Source organism: Sceloporus undulatus, chromosome 5, assembly GCF_019175285.1.
Source record: "Sceloporus undulatus isolate JIND9_A2432 ecotype Alabama chromosome 5, SceUnd_v1.1, whole genome shotgun sequence".
Taxonomy (NCBI): Eukaryota; Metazoa; Chordata; class Lepidosauria; order Squamata; family Phrynosomatidae; genus Sceloporus; species Sceloporus undulatus.
In genome coordinates this window covers 152,498,799-152,520,224 of record NC_056526.1, presented here as the reverse complement: position 1 = coordinate 152,520,224, position 21,426 = coordinate 152,498,799, and positions in this window count along the sequence as shown.

Here is a 21,426-nt window from a genome sequence, read left to right as displayed (position 1 = left end):
TCTCCCTCCAAATGTTCAAAGAAGTAGCATTTGAAAGTGATTGGTAATAAGAAAGTGAGATGCTCTCACCATTGTCACTAAACTTCCAAGTCATAGCTCTTTGTCAAAGATGCACCAGTAGTTTCAAGTGCCTCAGCTTATTACTAGGGTTATTATTCATTTGGTGTTACTGATGGCTCTGTCTCATCTCAAGCATTTCACTGCCCTCATGAAGGCTGTCAGGTTTTCTGTTAGGATACATTGCAGCTCAAGTCCCAATCCCAGATTTCTAGAAACTGAAGCAAATATATCAGCACAGTATGTGCTTGCAAATATATTTCTGCTTTGTTATTGTTGTTACTGCTGCATCATTAAAAGCAACTGCAAGAAACATTATTCTAGAAAGGACTCTTGGCAATTTAGAAAACTAGTGAAACAACTAAAACAAATGTGGCAGTGTAACTCTGTGTCCATGCATGAGTTTGTGTGCATGTGGGTTGCTGATGCTGAAAAATGTTGGAGTTAAGTCAGAGCTTGGAAACAGACTGGCAATTAAGAACAAAGTTGAGTAATTATGTATGAGTTTCCATCATCATTGAAATTCCCGGCATCTTCTAATCCCACCCAACCCTACAATTTATCACCTCTGCAAATTTAATTAACAGACTGTTTATCCCACTTCTTAGCTCACTGTATTCAGGCAGAATGATGCTGAAATATTGATTGCCAGCACTCTAACTGATAGCTCCTCACCCAGCTGAACACATTGTTCTTCATTAACCTTTACTTTGGGCCTCTAAACCAGTTTTCAGTTTGTATGATAAAGCTCATCTTCAAGCCAATCTGAATAGAAGCATAGAGAAAAGAAATGCAATACTGTCTTGTGTATACTGTGTTAGCTATTTCACCAAGACAAAGATGAATTTACCGTACATTACAGTGTATATGGTAACAGGTTGAAATCTGGTTAGGGTTTTATCCATCACAGATAGAGCAAACGCAAGTATCATATCACCAGAGAACTGCAATAAACTTATCTTAATAGTGTGATGGACATTATACACTTCAGGATAGTCAGGTTACATAAGAAATAAAAATAGTATTATTATAGCATATACTAGTTGCACTTGGTTCATATTTATTGAGTTACTGATCAATTTGAAGTATAAATCAATTTTAGGTCCACCAGAGCACCCAAAGAAATGTACAGTTGCTTAGTATCAGAAGAAGTACCTTATTTTATAACCTGGGCTAGTTCATCTAAGGAAGAGTAGACTTCCAGAAAGACTGGAACTGAGTGGATTAAACCTGTTTTCAAATCAAAGCAAGCAAAACAAAATAAAATGCTGTTATGTTTGTGCTAGTCCCCTTCCCCCAAAAAACTTATGCAAAACCCTTTTTATGGTACAACCCTCCCTTTTTTTTAGAAAAACAAAACTTCTATCAAAAAAATCACAAAAGTTTTGCAATACAAATCTGAGAATCTAAAAACATACTTTCACAAGTATGAAACCAGTTGTAATTTTACCAAGTGATGGGAGTGAAACCTTTACAATTCTTTATTCTTACATCTAAATAAGAAACAAGCATATATCTGAATAGCTGGGCAAGTATAATCACACATCAAGATATGATTATACATTATAGAGATGTATTAAAGAAAGAATTGGGGCCTTGGGAAATTAAGATGAATGAATTTAAAACAGAAGGGTTTAAATTACAATGGCTGTCATATTATCAGTTGAGTGAAAGGATGGGAGATGATATGAAGATTTGGCGAGATGAAGGAAAAAATCAGAATTTGAAAAGTTATTATGCACAGATGATAGTCATTTGATAAGTAAAATGTATAAATTACTACATAAATTTGTAAGTGAAGAAGAGCAGATTAAAGAATATGTGATTAGATGGGGGGGGGGGACCAACAACCATGGACCATAGTATTGAACTGGACCAATAGGAAGATATTTGGATAAAAGGTTCAAGAGTCATATGCTCATATAATATTAAGCCTCCACAGTGCATGGGGAAGGGGCTGTTATTGGTGTGAATATGTTTTGTATGTTTTTTGTAAGTCCTTCTGTGTTTTGTATGTTTTTGAATACACACACACACACGCACACACACGCACATTTAGATTTTTTAAGAAGTCTAACTTTGTACAAACTCACAGGAGCTTGTCTGTTACTTTCAAAAACTTATCAAAGGAATTATTTATCTCTTTATTTGAAAGCTGCACAGGACATTAATGAGAATTGGACAGATCTCTTAATTTTAAATTCACCTACCTTTCTTCTACACTTTACCAGAATCAAGGTATTTATTCATGACATCTCATCAGAGTCCTGAAAATGTAACTGATAAAATGATGGCATTTCAACAATAATTTTAAAAGGTATCATGTACATGTATGTGAACATTCATTCCTTAAAATATTGGTTATAAACTTGGTCTAAAATCAACATAGTGATAATTTGAGAATGGCATGGAAGTAGACCTAATTAGCCTTGATGATCATTCTCATGAATCCACATTTTGCAATAATTCTGTCTCTGTTGGGTATGTTTACTCCATTCAACTTTCAGCTTTATATTTAATCACCTGTTATTTTATCTGGTAGAGACAAGTGGCTTATGCCTTAATAGCTATCTAGATGCATGCTGTTCAGATCAGTATATTGATTTGCATTGCATTAGCTTGAAAAGAACAGGACAAGGCAGGGGTAGAGAAGCTAGTTGGGATCCTATGCTCTCTGGGGTTAATTATTTCAAATGAAAATTATACCATTTTTATTTTTAGTTTATTTTACAATTTTGAAAAAAATAAAAATAAATGGTAAATATAAAGAATCAGTTTTATATAGGGCAGACTGTAGTCCAACATACACTATACCACATTGAGTAACTTTTATATTTTCCTTGCATATCAGACATTTTTATACAGTTCAAGGACTTCAAAAATATATATTTACTTCCATTTGCAAAAGACCTTGAATAGACACATATCCACAATGTAAAAATGAAATCTTCATATTACAATTTCTCAAAAAGGTTCATACTAAATCCTATGCCAGTTTAAAATACTAAGGCCTGGTACAGACGGGCCGTTTGCACCGATATTAGGGCTCAAAAGGGCACAGCATCCATATACACCGAGTGCTAATATTGGCGCCCTTACGTCAAAAGGCCTCATGACGTAAGGGCATCAAAGCATCCAAGCAGCTCTGGACGGAAGAATCGTCATAGGGCTGCATCGACTGATTCTTTATATTTACCATTTATTTTTATTTTTTCAAAATAGTAAAATAAACAAAAAATAAAAAATACACCATATTTAACATAATATGGATAGCCACATATGACGTATTAGGAAAAAAGCGGCTGCCTGACTCCTCGGGCCGGCCGCTTTGCTGAAGGGAGCCGGCGCGGCTCCCTGGCCCCAACTTCTGGGTTGGGGCCTGCCCTCCGCCCCGATTGGTAGCTCAGGCAGGAAGGGCCTGCCCCTTCGTCCCGGGCCGCTCTAGTAAGGGCGGAGGAAGTTTCTATGGTTGGGGCTCCAGTCCTCCAAGGCGGCTCATTGGATGGGGCCGCTTTGGAGGAGGAGCCTCGGCATAGGCTGTTGGGCGGGGCTTGGGCTATATATTGGCCACGAGGCCGGGCCCCGCAGCCATTTGCCGCTCGGCTCTGCAAGTGGACAGAGCCGAGCATTCAAGGGAGGCCGGCATAGGGAGTGCGTCTCCCCCTCCCTTTAGGGGTTTATTGGCCCCTTGCAGCGGCGGAGCGCGGGTGGAGGACGTCTCCTCCTCCCTGTTCCCCCCTCTTTTGTCCCTCGTCAGGGTCTGGGGGTAGCGCCCGCCATTTTGGACAGGTTGGTGGCTGGGGCTCTAATTTTCTTGCCCCCTGTTAGCTCCTGCTGCCCCTTTCTTCCCCTCTTCTTGAGGTCCTGGTTCCTGTCCCTGCTTTTTTGGCTTATTCCACCTCTGGTTTTACTTGGGCTATTGAACTTATTAAATGAGATATACTGCTCTGGGCTTAGGAGGCTCATAATCCTTTACCAAATATAATAATTTTCTTTTTCCACTGACAATATTATCAGTCATTGGAGTTAAGATTTAGTTTGGAGCCGTCTGCTCTTGACTCTGGAGGCTCGTTTTGTGCTTTTGTTTTTTGGACAATTTTAGTGGAAATTTTTGGTGCCAGCATGCCACCCAAGCCTCCTTCCTCAGCTTCCTCCTCACGCCCTTCCACCAGAGGCTTAACAGGTGCTCCCAGAAAGTCATGGGCTTCCCCATCTTTGGCCTCTAGGTCTCCCACAGCTGTGGCCGTTTCTGCACATGGCCAGAATCCCTCTGACATGGCTTCTTCTGAGGCACCAGTGATTCCATCTCAGCCACCGAGTGGCCTGTCGCCAGAAGCAGCTGCGGCCTTATCTCGTTCAATTACAGACCTGATTCAGCAAGCGATCACATCATCTCAAGCTGGCTCTTCTGATGCATCTGCACTACCATCTTCCCAATCGGTGAGGGCTCCGGTCTTGACCAGCTCTTCTAGCAGCAGTTCCAGTTCTTCCTCCTCTTCGTCTTCTGATGAAGATGACCCACTCGGTGGAGTTTCAACATCTGAAAGGTGTAAGAAAAGGAAGAAGAAGCGCAGAGCCAAGAAACGACGTCAACGTGCCCGTTTGGCTGGTGCTTCGCAGGTCACTCTTGCAGGTGCTGCGATTTCTGAAGTTCCTTGTGGGAGGGATGGTTATTGGGTTGAACACGCTTTGGTTCCAGGTCTGCCTAAGTGGGCCATTAAGCGTCGTGCCTGGCGCCCTGGTCTCCAGGGTGTTTGGGTCGACCCCCAAGCAGCAGATATTCCAGCCTGTGCGACCGGTGAGAGGCCTCCCGGTTCTCATTTACCAAAAAAGGTCAGGAAGCTGATTCTTCGAGGATGCTACGTTGACGTTTTCACCCTCGTGCCGCCGAAAGGTCAAGATGCAGTAGCAGTAACATCCACCAAAAAGACCAAAAATGAACCTAAAGTGGCTTCGGTTGAACACACCTTCGCCAATTGGCTTGAAGGTTTTGTGGTTTTCAAATCAGTGGTAGCCATGGCATTCCCTGAGAGAGCATGGCATCTGGATAGCCATCTGGCTAATGTTTTACGAGCTAAGTCCTTTGCTGGAGACTTAGCTGCTATTGCATATGATGCCGCTTTCAGACAGCATGCTTCTCAAAACTCTAAAGAACGTTGGGACACTTTACATAACGAAATTTGGTTGTTGGAAGTGGGGACTTTGGCTAAGGCCAAAGGTCCTCAAAAAGGGCCTGGTTCTAAAGGGTTTTGCCGTTATTCTTGTTGGGATTTTAATGCTGGCAGGTGTACACGCCAACAATGCAAATATGAACACTCTTGTGAAATTTGTAAAGGTTCACATCCTAAGTTTTCTTGCTCACGTGCTAACCTTTCTTCTCAGCCCTTTCGTTCAGGGCGCTCTGCACAGTCAGCATCCGGCAGAAAAGAAGGTTCATCTTCCTCAGATGTCGGCGTGCCAGGGGGCCTTAAATAATGATGCTGTTGTTTTCCCTTCTTTTCAGATGGCTTCCACTCCTGTTAGACCTGCTGCACTGATTCCTCTACTTGCTGCCTATCCTAATAAGGAAGCAGCTAGAACACTAGCTGATGGTTTTTCTTATGGTTTTCGTATCCCAGTTGCTTCTTTCCCGTCCCATTCCAACCCTCGTAACCTTAAATCTGCCAGGGACCTGCCAGATGTTCTGCGAGCAAAGATCCTGAAGGAGATTGAAGCGGGTAGAGTTGAAGGTCCTTTTCCTTCCCCTCCTTTTCCCAAGTTTCATGTTTCTCCTTTAGGGGTTGTTCCAAAGAAGGTGCCAGGTGAATTCAGGATCATACACCATTTATCACATCCTCCGGGTTCTTCTGTTAACGATGCCATTCCTTCTGAGTTGTGTACTGTAAAATACGCTTCTTTTGATCAGGCTGTTCATTTGGTCAAAGCTTGTGGCAAAGGTGCCCTCATGGCAAAATGTGATATACAGTCTGCTTTTCGCTTATTGCCTGTTCACCCCAATGACTTTCCGCTCCTTGGTTTCAAATTTGCTGATAACTGGTACTTTGATAAGGCCATGCCAATGGGCTGTTCTATCAGCTGCTCAGCCTTTGAGATGTTTAGTACGTTTCTTGAATGGGAGTTAAAACGTCGGGCAGCTTCTCCTCTTGTCACCCACTATCTTGACGATTTTCTTTTTGTTGGGCGTGCACACTCCGATGAGTGTTCCAGGTTGCTCACAATTTTTTCTGAATTAACAAAAAGTATTGGTGTCCCATTGGCTGCTGACAAAACTGAAGGGCCTTCCACATCGCTTACCTTTTTAGGGATCCGTTTAGATTCGGTGGCAGGTATCTCCTGCCTCCCTTCAGATAAGCTGTCTACTCTTAGGACCCTTCTTCAAGAGGCCTTGTTGGCTCAAAAAGCCACATTGAAGCAGGTTCAGTCCATCTTGGGACATCTTAATTTTGCCTGCAAGGTTATATCTCCTGGTCGCGCATTTTGTGCTAGTATAGCCAGGTCCTTGGCTGGACCACGTCTTCCCCATCATCACATCAGGTACACAAAAAACATGAAGGAGGATTTTAAAGTGTGGCTTCAATTCCTTCAGGACTTCAATGGAGTTGCCATTTGGCAAAGGTCCTGGGCTCTTCAAGACCGTTTACAGGTTCATTCAGATGCCGCTGGTAGTGTGGGGTTCGGGATTTACTTTCAGGGACATTGGTGTGCAAAAAAATGGCCCTCTGAGTGGACAGGCCAAGACATTTTGAGAGATATGACTTTTCTAGAACTGTTCCCTATAGTTGCTGCCATTCACATCTGGTGCCTAGATTTGAGTAACAAAAAAGTTTGCTTTTGGTGCGACAACCAAGCGGTTGTTTCTGTGGTTAATTGTCAATTTTCTAAATCAGAAAGGGTTATGTCACTGGTCAGAAAACTTGTGTTGTGCTGTCTCTATAATAATATTACGTTTTCAGCTCGTTTTGTACCGGGGTTACAAAATAATGTTGCCGACGCCCTCTCTCGTCTACAGGAAGACAGGTTCCGCCAGCTGGCCCCCGAAGCAGATCTGGAACCGACCCCTTTCCCAGAATTCTTTTGACAGGTTGGCTGCATGAAATAATGCAGGGTGTTCTAGAGTCGGTCGCTCCTTCTACTCTCAAAGTGTACAAGTGAGCCATCACGAAACTATGGGAATTTTTTCGATCGGTTGGTATGGAGTCAAGATGGCCGGTTGACTCAGCTATTGTTATGCAGTTTATGGTTTGGTTAAAACGGACCAATTGTGCGCCAAAAACTATGGCCATTCACTTGGCCGGGATCACATTTTTCTCAAAGGCTGCTGGTTTTGCCGATCCTTGTTCTTCTTTTCTTGTTCGAAAGGCGCTAGAAGGATGGAAGCGGGTTTATGCCAGGTCAAAGGACGAAAGAAGACCTATTTGCTTTCAGCTGCTTTCAAAAATTTGTTCTTTGTTACCTATAATCTGTACATCTGATTACGAATATGCTTTGTTTTTTGCGGCATTTACAGTGGCATTTTTTGGAGCTTTCAGAGTGGGGGAATTGGTTGCTTCTTCCAAAAGTGATGTTTCTTTTAGAGCATTAAAAGCTGGTGATTTGTCATTTTCTAAGCATGCCATTTCTTTAAATGTACGCAGGTCCAAGTGCGATCAACTTGGTCGTGGTCAAACCATTGTTATCAGGAGGTTTAAAGGGTCAATGATTTGTGCTGTCAAGGCCCTAAAAAATTTCTGGTTGTTGCGCCCAGATATTGATTCTTATCTGTTTTTGCATCTGGATGGGACACCCCTTATTCGCTTTCAGTTTATAGCTGTGCTCAGGTTGGCTGCAAAACGCCTGGGTTTACCTCCTAATGAGTTCTGCGGCCATTCTTTTAGGATCAGAGCTGCCACTACTGCATCTCAAGTTGGTTTGGCTGCTGATTCTATAAAAAGAATGGGGCGTTGGAGATCAAAGGCTTATGTGGGTTATGTTCGCCCGCACTTGGACGCCTGTGCTGGTCATTAAGCCTGTTTTTTAGGGTTGGCGGTAGGCGTTCCGGTGGAACTGCCTTTGTGGCGGCAGCATAGGGCAGGATCTGGTTGGTTTGGTTACCAGGGCTATGGAGCACTGGTTTGGGAGTCAACTGAGACCCGGGGGCAAGCTGTGCAAGGGTTGTGGCCATTGCGGGGGCCACAACATGGATATGCCACCCGGTGACTAGGGGCTTTGTGATATAGAGAACGCCTGGTGTGATGGTGGCCAGTTTGCGTTATTAGCCCCTAGGTCATCCCAATGCCTGGCGGTCACCAGGCATGCTGCTTATCGATTAACCGAGGGGTTAGTCAATGCTTCAGATCCTGACCTCATGCTTTGTGCCAACCCTTATGTTTTGGTTTGCTGTGGTTAATAAAGTTGTGGCCTTTCTTCCAATATGGTGTTATGTGGTTTTTAGCGCCGGCCTCCTAGGCAAAGGACCTTGTTCTTGTTTAATATGTAGAAACTAACACTGGAAACCTAAGTTTGGAGGTGAAGGAGTAACTGGTATGTGTCATCAAAGTTTGGGGATAATATTATTACCCCCCCCATTTATTTATTTATTTATTTATTTATTTATTTATTTATTTATTTTTTGGTTTCAGTCTCAACTTCACAAATATCTCACTGGAACTACAGCTTTTTCCCAAGGTATCTAGCATCCTTTTTCTCTTTAAAACAACATTTCAGAAACTTCTTAATAATTAGAAAAATATCATGGACAATAATAGAGGGGTATAACCTTTTAAAGAGAAATGGGACAAACAGGAAAGGAGGAGCAGCAGCATTATATGTCAGGGATGTCTACATGTGTGAAGAGATCCAGGACTTAAATCCTGGAAGCCAGGTAGAGAGCATCTGGATAAAAATTAAAGGGAAGGGAAACAACAGGGATGTTATTGTGGGAGTCTACTACAGACCCCCAAATCAGACTGAGGAAATGAATGATGCCTTTCTAGAACAGATGACCACACACTCAGAAAGGAGAGATGTATGGATGTAAGCTACAGAAAAAGATATTCCACCTCAACATTAGGAGGAACCTCCTAACAATAAGGGCTGTTTGAAAGTGGAACACACTCTCTTGGAGTGTGGTGGAGTCTCCTTCCTTGGAGGTCTTTAAACAGAGGTCGGAGGGCCATTTGTTGGGGATGCTTTGTTTGTGATTTCCTGCATGGCATGGCCCTTGTGGTCTCTTCCAATTCTATGATTCTATGAGATTGTAAGAGTAAATCTAATTCAATATGTCATATACTTCAATAGTGGTTACCCTGACTATCAGTAGCTCAAAAACACTGATTTTATATTTTTTTTTAATTAATCATACAGTAGAAGCATTTTTCTTTTTAACTCAAAATATCAGGGACTGAACCTGTGGTTCTCTACATGCAAAGCAGACACACTACCTTAAAGCTATAGTGCCACTCATTCCTGATATGCGTCAATAATTAAAATAAACGTGATACTGAACATCTGAAATCTCTTGGAATTTATAGTATAACAGTAAGAGCAATAAAGTTATGATACATAAAAATGTTTAAATAAGCCATTAAGCACATGGAGAATAATCCAGAAAATTTATTAAAGTTATGATAAATAAAAATGTTTAAATAAGCCATGAAGCACATGAAGAATAATCCAGAAATGCTATGAACTTAAAAATAAACCCATTGAAAGCAGCAGAAAGGAAAATATAACTGATTTAAGAACAATTAGTTTAAATAGAGCAATTCCTTTTCATACTAATTTGAAAGAATACAGGGTTTGCTTGAATATAATAATAATAATAATAATAATAATAATAATAATAATAATAATAATAATAATAGGATTTATGTATATGCCGCCCAATCACTGGGAATCCGGGCGGCTTACAACAGAGGGGATAATAGACGGTTCCCTGCCCTCAGGCTTACAATCTAAAAGACATGACACAAAAGGAGAGGGGAATGGTGAGGGGAAAGGGGATGAGGCCCAGTGCTTCTTCTCTCCGTCTGAGGCCTGGACCAAGGCAGATGGACCAGAGGGAAGGCTCTTCTTCTTCAGGCTAGCCCTGAATATGACTTAGGTTGCATCTGCACTGCCAAAATAATGCAGTTTGACACCACTATAACTCTCACGGCTCAATGGTAGACAATTCTGGGGAAAGTAGTTTGCCATGCAACCAGAGCAGAGCTCCCTTTATTTTTTTGATGCTTGGTATTGTTTTCAGTATGTTTTATGATTCTGCTTAATATGCAGCTTTACCATTTCCCACCTCCATCCTCTTTTCCAGATTTGTCAAGTCCTGTTGCTAGTATCAGACCATCTTATTTGGTGACTAAATGAACATTTCACATTTGGAAAGTGGGTAGAATGCTTTTTTGGGATTCTGCCACTGACCACTCATCTACATTGACTCTTTAAGGTAGCAGCAGGTGATTTAGGACTCTGTAGATAATGAGTTTGGGGGCGGGATTGTGGGACATCAAAATGCTGCGTTAAATTTATTTCTTTGTCTCTATCCATCTCTTTCCTCATAGAGGGTCTAAACAGATGGCCACAAAGAGGCGGCTTGAAACTGCCCCTGCAGAAGACACATGGGACTGGAGCAAGCACAAATGGACTTGTAATATTTACAGTGGTTAACTTCCTACAGTCTTCATCCATGATGACTACATCCCATGTCTGCTGGCCACCTGTCCCAGACACAGTTCAATTTAAAGAAATAATGCCCATTCAGTCTGGGATGGCTTTGGCCAGCTGGTTCATCAACACATTAAGCCAATGTTTCCAGGCTGGTGAACAATTACAGAGCATATGTTAAAAGGTCTCATTTGGATGGCCAAAACAGTGATGTTTGTCATGGCTGTCAGTTTTAATGGTATTATTAAGAAGCATGACTTTCAGTCAAACTCAATAGACAAATAACCATCAACAAAATGAGTAAAACTTCCATGTGTTATGAAGTAATTGCTTAAATCCTATTTCTTCAAAGACTTTGCACTAATCATGTTTGCTCAAAAGTGGGATGGTATATTTCTCCCTTAGAGGTTTTTCAATGAACTTTTTAGCAAATCTCTTGATTTATGGAGAAAGATTCTCACTATTGGAGGGTTCCCTTTGGTGATGGTGAGCTGTGGACCCTCTTCAGAAACTCACATCCATTGACAACCAATTAATTTGTCGACACAGCAGGTTGTATTCTGTGTGTAGAATTCCTGTTCCTCCTGATTGCGCAAGATATCATTAGTACAGTCTGCCTTTCCTTACACAGGGGATCCCCCCTGCATAAGGCAAAAAGTGAATATGCTCGAGGCCCATTAGATATAATGGGTCTCGGGCATGCTGTGTGGCCATGTGCATGCAGCATGGGTGTGCACGCCACTCCCCCTTTCTCCCAGTGGTTTCCGTGTAAACCTGGGAACAATCCTTCAGAGGGGGATTGCCATGGCTCTCCTCTGAGGCTGAATGTGTGTGGCTTGCCCAAGGTCACCCAGTGGGTTTTAATGGCTGATTGGAATTCAAACTCTGGTCTCCCAGTATCCTAGTCCAATGCTCAAACCACTGTACCACACTTGACTCTATTTAGTACACTATCTCTTATCCAATACAAATGCACATCTTTCCATAACACCTGAGCTATGACAGCAGTCAGTACTCATCTAATGTACCTGTCTCACCTAAGGTATAGTTTATTTACTTTCCCAAATCTACTACTGATTTCACCTCTAGAGTACAAGTGTATTTCCTATCTTTTATTTACATTCCAGAGCATCTGGCATTTCTCCTAGCCTGATCTGTATTGTAGCCAGTTTTGCTGCTAACACGCACACACAGAAAAAAACAGAGCTAACTGCCCATATAAACTGTGTGTATAGAGTGTTCTCTTGTCTTATGTTCTGGATGCCCCTCCCCCTGTGTAAGGCAAATTCCACATATGCTTGAGCTCCATTGAAACTAATGGGTCTCGGGTGCGGCAATGCGAGTACACCATTTCCTGCTTGTTTGTTGACATAGGAGGTGGCATTCTGAGTGTAGAATTCATATTTCTCCTGATGGCTGTGAAATGTGAAAGATGTCATTAGTACAGTCCACCCTTGCCTTACGCTGGGGATAAGCATAAGCTGAAAGCCATGTATAGGGCACCTGCATATGATGCGGGCACAATGTATATGTTCAAGCCATCTGTTGACTTATGGTGTAACCATGAATTTCATAGGGGTTTCTGAGGCAAGGGATACTCAGAGATAGCTTTGCTATTTCCTTCAGCTGAAATATAGCCCAAAGCACCTGGTATACATTGGCAGTCTCCCATAGATAATTAGGTTAAATTATGTCCTTTAAACTTATATGAATAGATGGAGAAGTTGATAACAGAATAATCACCGAGTTGTAACAGCTGGTCTGCAGCTAACACATAGAATTCTAATATCAAGAACAAGTAACCATCAACTATCAAATAGTCAATTAAGCAAGAACCTTCAGCTAGCAAGGTATGCAACAGCATAGAGACCAGCATATAACAAAGAGGCATGCTGCTGCATTATTTTTCATTATCAGTAACATGCTGACTAGAGTATTCTGGATGTTTTAGTCCAAAAAATTATCCCCCTCCACTAAAAACTCTGGACAAACCATTCAGAATTAATACCCTTATTTAATGAAAAAAATAGATATATTATGTACTTATGTTTGCACTACAAGGATCACATCTCCTGCTATCCCCTGTCTGATTTACAGGTTAAGAAAACAGTTTCCTTAGTAGTTAATGATCCATGAATTCAGTCAAGCCACCAGACTTATTCAAGGAAAAAGAATAGAGTTGACTTCTCCAGCTGACTGGAAAACTGAAATTGATGGATGCTTCATGTGCCTTCTCAGGATCAATCTTCCTTGAGCAGCTTAGCAGGGATATATAAAACATAAAGAGCTTTCCTTGAAATTCAGATTTATATATGATTCACAGATTGTTCTTAAATACATCTTGGTCCTATTAAGTTGTCAGTACTGTAAAAACCTTATTTTTGTTAATATTCCTTGACTAACCATGTCCTCATCAGAAATAAATGCCTTTTGCTTTGTCATGAACTCCAAACATAAACTTTAACTGTATAAAAGCCTGCAACATTTTATCATGCCTTTTGCTGATGATGTTAAATGTTCCCTTATGCCAAATATCTCTTTAAAGTCTTGCTGTCCAAAACTGATTAGGAACAGAATAGAGGGAGAGTCCAAAAGCAAGGCTACATACATTTTCTTTTCCTACTTAAAATAAAATAAAGGGGTGGTAGTAAGATTTTTACTTTGTAGCTGTTGCTGATATAGAACTGCAAAACTAGGTGAAAAGGGAGCCATTTAAATAACAATAGCTAACAAGGAAAATTCTTATTCTGTGCTGACAGATGTGACATATCCCAAGGCAACTTGAGTGGGTGCTGTTTGATTGCATATGGGAAAAGGAATAGCATTTGGAAGACAATATATTTTCATTTCGTATAACATGGCACTGCTCACTATAGTACTACTGCCTCTTTGCATCTAGAGTTCAGGTAAAACTGAGCTATGCAAGTTGAATTCTAGATCCTTTCCTCCCACAATCTGTGACAGACTTGTCAAGGCCCTGGCTGCATCCTTATGGCAAATAAAATGAAATGAAATAATAAAATAATGTTGTTGTTGTTTAAAAAAATCAAATACTGGGACCTTGCAAAGTGTTCTGTTCTCTGTGACAGCATGGCATCTTCCTCACATTATCTTAGCACAAATCTGTTTGGTTCAAGATATGTCTACTGAGTTCACATCTAAAATGTAGCTGTTTTTCCAGGCAGCTGCCTGCAACAGATGCTACCTTCTACATGATGCAGTTGCTGAGGTGTTTTGAACTACTAAAAACATACCCTGGAGTAAAACTGTTTTTATTATTATTATTATTATTATTATTATTATTATTATTATTCCCTTGTGGGTGGCATCAGATGTAATCTGTGAGGGGCTTCTTGCTGTCAATAAATGGGACTGGAGTCATGTGGATCATCCTTGAAATTCTCTGGAAACTGTTTTCCTTGTCTTTCAGTTCCATGTGCAGTGTGCTCTGTTTCTCTTTGTATACCCTTTCTTTCTCCTTCTCAATCTCTACCCCTCCATTTCCCATCCATCACTCACTCATTTGCTCTTTTTTCCCTGCTGGGTGAATTTACTTCCCATGTGAATCTGCTTTTCAAGTTAGTAAAGTCCTTTTCTCTGACTAGTCAAGCAGAGCTAGTTCCATTTTTTTCTGACTGACTGATGCTAAGCAGCACTATGGGGGAAACCTAGGGAGCTATGGACAAGCAGTTTTGCAGTTAGAAAGTGAGTTCGTTTTGAAATTACTCAGCTGGGAACTGTTTCTGATGATTCCTTACAGAGACTGTCTCCCAACACCAGCTTCCATCCATTATTCTAATCCCTCTTTTCTTTTCTTTTTAAGAATAAATCTCAGTCTGACTGTCCCAGTTTCTCCCCAAACTATTCTTTCCAATCTGTTCTCTTTTAGGATCATCAACCTTCCTCTAGAATAAATGCATTTTATAGTATATCTTTAACCCAAGGAACTACATCTTCACCGCAATCCTTGGTAAAAAGCTCCAACAGCATACATAGGACTCTTCATTTTGTCTCTTCCAGAATCATCATGTGGGTAGGTTGGAACTTTTTTCCAATTATTCCATCTCCCTGGTCAATAGGAGAGAGCAGCCAGTCACATGTGGCATTTCCATCTGAGAAGCAACATGTTCACTACAAAAAAGGGATAGTGGAGATGAAGCCAGCAGCCAACTGCCAGAACCATGCACAATTTCATTGGTAGATTCCCAGTGCACACTGTAAGCAATTTTAAATACTGTAGCTACATCGCATGGAATCCTGAGATTTGTAGTTTTATAAGGTTTTAGTCTTATCTGTCAAAGACTGTTGGTGCCTAACAAAACTATAAATCCCTGGATTATGTAGGATGGAGACACAACAATTAAAGTGGTGTCAAAACTGAATTATATTACAAAGAAGATGCAGCCTACGATAATGTTTTATTTTTATTTTCTTCATTTGTTTAAGATTGTGGTATTATTCTCTCAAGATTTTTAGACTGTCAAATAAATATGTATACAACTCAAACCACTGTCCAAGAACAGGTGGATGGTCCCTATCTTTATAAACTATATGATGGGGTGAGCTCCTGCCACTAATCCCAATATTTGTCAACCTAGCACAGTGATGGTGAACCTTTTAGAGGCCGAGTGCCCAAACTGCAACCCCAAACCCACTTATTTATTGCAAAGTGCCATGTCCCTCTGGTTTTCTAGTAACAAATTCTGGCAAACTCTGTGCTGGGACACGGCACATGTGCCCACAGAGAGGGCTCTGAGTGCCACCTCTGGCACGCATGCCGTAGGTTCGCCATCACTGACCTAGCAGTTCAAAAGTATGCAAATGCATGTAGATAAATAAGTACCACTTCGGTGGGAAGGTAACAGCATTCAGTGCAGTCATGCTGGCCACATGACCACCAGAGTAGTCCTCTGAAAGCACTGGCTTTCCAAATTTGGAAAGAATTTGTTGAGAAAGTACTGAGAAAAGAAGATAGAAGATTACTTCCACAAGATGAACTGAAATTTTGGAGGGAATATAAGGATGGAAATGGCTCCGGGGAAGGGGGGCACTGAGGGGTATGTAAAATAATTTGTTAAAATGTAATAGAATGTAATAGAATCTAAGGAGATATTTGTTTATGGAAATACTATAAAAATTAAATAAAAAAAAATGAAAGCACTGGCTCTTTGGCTTAGTGACGGATTATCATTGCCCCTACAGTTGGTTACGACTAGACATTCATGTCAAGGGACTACGAGCCTGTACAGACCGGCACTTTGTGCTGGCCTGCAAGCAAACTAGCCCTATTATCACCACCTGGCTGCTATCTACTGTCGCCCAGCTGCCATTTTGGCATGCACCCATCAAGACAGCATGTGCCATTACGATATCCCTCATGTGCAGTGCCCAAACAGCACTGTGCACGAGGGGCATCATAATGCTGTGCGGAGGTGCTTATGGTGCCCCTTTTATGGCACAAATAGGAACCATGAAATACGACTCCTTTTTACACCGGGTTGGGGGCATGCCATTAGTTTGCTGCATCCCCAACCCATAGCTTCCAAGTGAGGCATAGAGCCACCCCTGTCGGTCTGTTTGTACAGCCCCTACCTTTACATAAACACACACACACACACATTTATATATATGCCATATTATATAGCCATTGAGGAAACAAAGCTTTCTTCATGCAAATGTACAATAGATAACCAAGAAAGTGGTCTATTATAAAACACCAATTAATGTGACCAAATCAGGCCATGAAGGAAAATGACAACAATCTAGTCCAAGTTTTGCTCTGAACAGGGATCAGCCATCTCCTTTAAACAAATTTGCATGTGTCATAGAATCTTTGTGCTTCAGTACTCATTACCTTAATGCATAGTAATAAACTGCATCTATTAATTCTGTTTCTTGTAAAGCTGGAGAAGCTGGCTTGGAATCTACTGTTGAAAGTGGTAGGTGTCAACACTTTACCCTTTGCTAAGGTCTGCATCTGGATCAGGACCTTCTCCCATTATATGCAGTTTGCTTGTGAAAAAATATTTGTATTGAACCCCACCCTCCTTTCCATACTAAAATCTCTTCTCAGATCATAACATATGACTGCTTCCGAATAAGGTAAGACATCAGAGATACTTCTGTTAGAAAGAGAGAGAGAGAGAGAGAGAGAGAGAGAGATGCTTATTTTGAAGCTTATTGTATGCATGTTAATTCAGCTTACCTCTATCTGATTTAAAATTTATTTCGAGAGGCATCCTGATGTTATCAGAAGTTTTTTACTGCTGAATTCGCTGCCCAAATACAGCCCAGGCCCATCCCCACTTCTAGAGCCAGTCCGGCAGCCATTTTCTTAAATTGGAAAACTCTTGGATCCAAAAAGAACTGCGAGGAGCGGTTCTGGAAGTGGAGATGGACCCAGGCTGTATTCGGGCAGCAAATTTGGCAGTAAAAACTGTCTGATAACTTCAGGATGCTGCCCAAATTAATTTTTAAACCAGATAGAGATAAGCTGAATTAACATGCATACAATAAGATCCTTCAGTTCACAACAACCACATTGTGGAGAATGTTATCCTTGAAACATACACTCTTATAAATACCTGAATAACTAGATAAATGTTTGATATCTGGAGTGTGTATTTTCATGAATTAAAATTGTAGACACACTTTTTACATGTTTAATTTTTGTATCTATCACCTCACAAAAGAAAGGTAGTACTCCAGTGAATATATTCTTGTTTTTAATTTTGCCCACCACGTCAGAGGTCACAACTTAAAGTGAGCTTTCTGAGTCACTGTGGCCCAGAACAGACCACCTGTTTGCAGCAGCCTAGGGCCAATTTTAGAGTTCCAGAGTGCACACCATCCACATGCTCCAGAACCCTAACATGTATGGACAGCACCATCTTTTTGTGGCACTGTCCATATGTGGTGTGCATGCATGCTGCATGCACAGCAGCATGCCCACACCTTGGGGTGCTGTGCTTGCATTGTGGATGCACAATAGAACCCAGTTTTTCCAGGTTCTTTTGGGTCTGGAGGGACACCGCACAGTTTGGCTGCCGTTGCATCCCTCCGGAGAGAAACTGGGCACCTCCAGCCCAGACTTTGAGACATGTATGTACGGGGTCTGAGATTCTCCCTTTCATAACAATTGGATGTAATGTAGGCCCCAACAGGGAATCCAAAAGCATTGTTGGTGGGGATTTTTAGAAATATAAAATTATTTGGTATGATTTTTTAGGTAGAAAGAAGGTGATCAAACTACTACATCACTTCAGTCCAAGGATCATCAGCCCCTCTTGTAAAGAGCTTGCACACACTTTACAATCACTGTATCATGGTCTGAAATTTTTACAAGGCAGAATTGTCTATCAGAATTATTACCTCACTTTGTAATCTAGGTCAACCAAAGTATGGTGCCTGATTGTCAAAGGCTGCTGTTCTTTAAGAGTCAGCACCAGTTCCTTTAAAAAAATTACAGCATTCTTCAATTATGCAAAATACATAAATACTTTGCATAGATCAAGTAGATACATCAGAATACATTATCAAGTATAAGCATATTAGTTAGATGTTTAGGGGAAAACCTATTTCAGGTTAGAGCTGAGACTGGAATTCACTTGTGGTTACCTTTCTTTTCAACAAAAAAGGACCCTAGAGGAGCACAGTTGTACCGAATAATTAGCTTTGCATGACATTCACATACTGTTGGGCATTTCTAGTTTAACTGAGCTAATGATCAGTTTGGATTTGAAGCTCCATTGAGTTTATTACTAAATCAGAATACTATTTCCACTGAGAGAAATAGAACCCATTATAGGCCTCTAGTCTTTAATGGGGTTGATAAAATATAAGAGTGCAATCTGATTAAAACACTCTCCTGAAGCTATAGGAGTATGTGAAGAAAGGAAGGGGCCATAACCATTGTTGACTCCTTGACACTTTAAAAATGTTTTGAAAGGACAGAAAAGGTAGGAAATAATGTATTTCATCTTATTAAAATCCAATGGGAAATATGCACATTCAGTTACAATCCAGTATGGTTGAAAGAGACTTAAAACATATTAATGATATTTGCCATATCTGATGCCTAGTAGTGTAAAAGAACTTCATTGCCAGACCTTTTTTAAAAATTCAATTTGTCCAATTCATGTTCTGTAAGACAATCAATGAAATCATTCATCTTTTTGTTTCCTGTCACGGGGATAAAACTGTGAACACCAGATGATTTCTTTTTTCAAATTATACACATGTAAATGTGTAGAATTACCAGTAACTAAAATGCATTGATTTGGGAAATTGTGAAAACATGCTTTTGGCAATGGAGAAAATATATTACAAATATGTTAGTTAAGAAAGCTTCATAGAAATGTAATATTAGGAAACTGCCTACCAACACACACACAAAATTATTTCGGAAGAGGGGAAAAACCTTTTCATAACACAGTATGAAATTCAGATGCAACAAGAATACTGGTGGGATTCAGAGAACAAAAATGAAGGAGATAGGTGTGTGTATCCCTAGATGAATATTGGATATTGACTAATGATCAAACTAAGTCTTATAAATAAACTACACACTTGAAAATCAAGATTTACAGTGATACCCTATCCTGCCCCTCCTTGCAAAATCAAACAAACAAACAAACAGCTATTGTGGGCCCTGCTTTAAATTAAAGCTGTGGCCCAGAGTCCAGTATTTATCATTTTCTCCATAATTTTTTTCCCTCTAGCAATTATCCTCTGAAGGCTGCTACTTTTGTTCAAAGGTGATTCTTGCAACATAGAACATTGGGGGCAAACAGAAGTGCTACAGTGATGGTATTATTATTATTATTAGGGAAAAACACAGAGATAAAAGGATTAAATCTCTACTTTAATCTGTGTTTACTCTATTTGCTCTGTATCACAGTCACAACCATATCTGTATCACAGTCACAACCAGAAACTAGGGATGCCATGTCTTGGTGGTCCCTGGGACACATCCGCTTTTGGGGGTCCGGTTTGGCACCCAGTCCCCTGTTCGGGGCCCACGCGGCGCCAACCCACCTTCCCCCGCCTCCCCACGTGGCCGCACCACCCACCTCCTCCTCCTCCTCTGTTCCAGGCCACACGGCCACGTGGAGGAAGCGAAGGAGGAGGCAAAAGAGGAGGCGGTGCGCCTCCTGTGCGTGGCTGTGTGGCCTGGAACGGAGGAGGAGGAGGAGGTGGGTGGTGCGGTGGCGGGGGAGGGTGGCAGGGAGGCGGGGAGGGGGATGCGGGTAGGAGGCGCACCTCCTCCTCCTCCTCCTCCATTCCAGGTTGTGCGGCCGCGTGGAGGAGGCGAAGGAGGAGGCGGTGCACCTCCTGCGCGTGACCATGCCCCCTTCCCGCCTTGCATGCGCCCACGCCCCCCACCTCCTCCTCCTCCTCCTCCTCCTCCTCCGTTCCTTCCAGGCCACCCAGCAAATGAAGGAGGGGGAGAAGGAGGAGGAGGACAAGTAAGAAGAAGGAGAAGGAGAAGAGGAGGAGGAGGAGGAGGTGGTGAGTGAGTGGCCAGAGGTCTCAATGTGGCTTTTTTGGGGGGTGTCTTTTAATGCTAACAAGTCTCCCTTATTTTGACAATGATAGTGTGATGATGATGATATGAGTCAGCTTCAGAGACATGCAGGCACTGTTTCTGAAGCCGAGAGAGTGTCACCTTCCAAAGACATTTTCTGTGTGTTTTTGGTTCTTTAATGGTGATACTGATATCAGCAAGCCTCTGAGGCATGGCCAATGTAAGTTGCTGTGATTTTTACAAACTCATGTGCAGTGAAGAAAAACCAAAGTCCCTTGACCAAGTACACACTTCTGAGAAGTACAGTTGAATCCGAGGGCAAACCCACTTCTTGTTAAACCCCCTTGACATATTCAGTATGCATAGCATGTTCAGTGTGAAACCCAAAGAGTTTGGTTATCGAATAAGCGTCTGAAATATGCAAGGGGCCATGTTAAAATAAAGCCATGTTCAATACCCAAATGTGCTATTTGGAATGGGGGGAGGGGAGGTGGCCAGAAAGGGAAAGTACATTTCTGCCATCTGTCTAGCAATAATGCCCAAAGGTCCTCCATTTTGATCATGCCTAAAAAACATGCATTTATATTTAAAAAATTTTAAAACCATCAATTTTTTTGCGTGTCCTCCATTTTTAAAAAAATGTGCCCTACATTTGAAAATTTTGTCCTACATTTGTCCTACATTTGTACCGGTTTGGAGGTCCAGACTTATGGCAACCCTACCAGAAACCCTATAGATATTTTTTTAAAAATCCAAGAAGAATTGTTTTCTTTTAAGATTTTTTTTTTAAAAAGTCTAATCAAGAATATTAAAGTACATACTAATTTCAGCATGCATTTCAACATGTATTTCTCTTGTCTTGCTGGAGACTGGAATGTGAAAATATGTTGGCTTAGCATATCACTGAACTGACATGACTAATAAAAGGTCCTAAACACACTTCAGAAATAATCCAGTTTGAGACTGCTTTAACTGCCCTGGCTCAATGCTCGGGGATTGTGGGAACTGTAATTTTGTGAGACATTTAGCCTTCTCTGTCTTGTGCCACAATAAGCTAATAATAATAATAATAATAAATTTATTTATATACCACCTTTCCAAAAAGATCAAAGCGGTTTACAAATTTACAATTAAAAAATTACAAACACATACAATGCATAAAAGATTTACACAAGCAAATGAATAAAATACCTAAACAGTACATA